This window comes from Condylura cristata, unplaced genomic scaffold (assembly GCF_000260355.1).
Source record: "Condylura cristata isolate star-nosed mole 26May11 unplaced genomic scaffold, ConCri1.0 scaffold00002, whole genome shotgun sequence".
Classification (NCBI taxonomy): domain Eukaryota; kingdom Metazoa; phylum Chordata; class Mammalia; order Eulipotyphla; family Talpidae; genus Condylura; species Condylura cristata.
Window position 1 is genome coordinate 86791719 of NW_004567103.1, and position 2487 is coordinate 86794205.

Sequence of the window (2487 nt, forward strand, 5' to 3'; positions counted from 1 at the left end):
ATAAATAAATAAATAAATACATCTTTTAAAAATAATAGCAAATAAATGGAAAATATAAATAAATCTTTTATGCCTTCAAAATAATTTGTGTAATACTCCCCTCTCAAGGAGATGGAGCACATCCCTTAAGTATGAATTGTGCAGTTACTTCCTTCCCAGACTTTGAAAAGCAAACTTGACAGTGGAGAAACCTAACAGTATTCAGTCAAGTGATCAAAGTCAGCAGGGGGGAGTCATGTTGATAATATGTATTCTTGACATGACACAATAAAAGGGGCACTTTAACTCTATGATGTAACTCTCTGTAATATACAAAACACTCAATGAAATAACTGACCCCTCAGTGAAGCCTTCAAAAATAAGGAAGTCTGAGAACCTGTCCCAACCAAGAGGAGCACAGAAGTTATGACAATTAAAAGGAATGTGGGGTCCTGGATGGAATTCTGGAACAGAAAAAAAAGGACATCAGGTGAAAACAAATTGCTGTGCTTTGGGCTGACTTTATTACATCTTTGATTATTAAAATACAAAGCCTCACTGGTGACAGAGTTGTCACTTTCCAAATCTCTCCCAATCTGCATTTATTTAGCAATTTTTATCACTAACGAGGTGAGCAGCTTTGCTGTTCAGTGCCCATGAGGCTCCCTTTTAATCATGTCCAAATCTTTTCTGACAGCTCTTTTGATCACTCCTTCCCAAGATTAGATCCTAAATATAGAAACAGTGAAATAAAATTTTCAGATATCTTTAACTAAGACATCCTTTAAAACTTCCCAGCGGACCCCTGGAAACTCACAAAGATGTGCTCATTCACCTTACGAGATCAGAGAGATGTTAGAAGTGGCACTGCTTATTTAATAGGGTCTATATTCTTCCATCAGAGATTGGTGGGAAGAGCTGTGTGGGCCAATTCTCCAAAACAGTCAGACACACTTTTCTCAGTATGATCAGAATAGACTTCTTATCACCTGGGCATGGGCACTAGAGGTCAGTAGAGGCCCTGAGCGCCTCAGGAGGTTTATGATCAATACTTAAAGAAAGCAGATTGTTTGGGGAGGGAGGCCTAAGTGAGGGCCCTGAAGACTATTAGAAGTGTCTGTTCTTGCCCAAGACTTTAACCCCCTTCTTATCAAAGAAGAGATCGGTATGTCCATCTGCCTTTTGCTAAATGAAGATGCAATCATTGTTCTCCTTTTTATGACCTATAAGATTATTAGTTTGGGTTGATCAGAATATCCATTCTGAGCTTATTATGTGTTCTCTAAGAATCTCTACTGTCAGAGTAAGGGTGATGTCTCCTCCTGTTTGTTTGTCATGTGCATTCTCCTCTTCTCCTTGAAGCCTCAGATCTTGAAGGGCATGACAGAAATACCTGATTCACTCCATTATTTTCTAGAATTTACAAATATATGAATTCTCCAATGTATTTTGTTAAATGTATTATTTTTCCTTTTGTGTCCCATCGGATATGTTTTCATTACTGAGAATAACCCAGAGGGGTACAGGATGATTTATTTTGGGTCCTGATAGTTGTCACATCAGAAGAGACCCTCAGACCTCCCTCAGTTAATATTATGCTCATAAATATCATCAATATAAATATTCCAGATGTTTCATGCTCTGTGGGAAGGCCCTTGAGGTCCATCTATATGCTTGTCCATAATATACTTTACCTCAGGGAAACATTGATCAAAAATGTTATGAAGTAGTTATTTCCCATAGAGAGTTTCATTCTCTTCCACTCTTGCATTACTGTAATAAATAAATACAGTTTTGTTGTCTACAAATAGTTTTTAGTTTACTGTGCTATTTGTCTGTCCTTTGGTGTCAAGACCCAATTCCAGCACAAGTGTGTGAGTGTTTGTAACGGCTTTCCCGCACCAACAAGTAGTTCTCAAACACCAGCAGCGAATGGAAGAACTGAACTCATTCCACTCAGTTCTCACACTGTCCACTTGGAGATCATATCAGATTTCTCATGTTCAGGACTCAGTCTCCCAAGACCAGCCTTCAGATACCAGTCACATCTGTACCTGTGTCCAGGCTGGAAACTGTACTTCTGACCAACTTCTACAGCAGTCCGACCACCCACCCCCCCTCAGACTTTCGGTGCCTATCACAAGCCCAGATTTTCATATGTGCTTCTGACACAAATTTGACAAATTTGCTACTACAACTTGTAGGATTCAGGACACTCATTTGCTCACTAGCCTACTAACTTACGACAATGATCAGGAGCAGCCAGTTGGAAAAGATTACAGGACAAGGTATGGGGTCAGGGACAGTGCTCCACGCCCTCTGCATACACACCCCTCTTTCCAAACCTCCAGGTGCTCACTGACCTGGGGCTCTCTGAACCCACTCCTGAGTTTTTTGTTTTGTTTTCATAACAGTTTATTTTTACATCATTTTGTACATTTTTTTTCCATCTCAATGGTAATCTCCACAGGTTTCCCATCACCATGTCACCCATGTGCCATCACCATA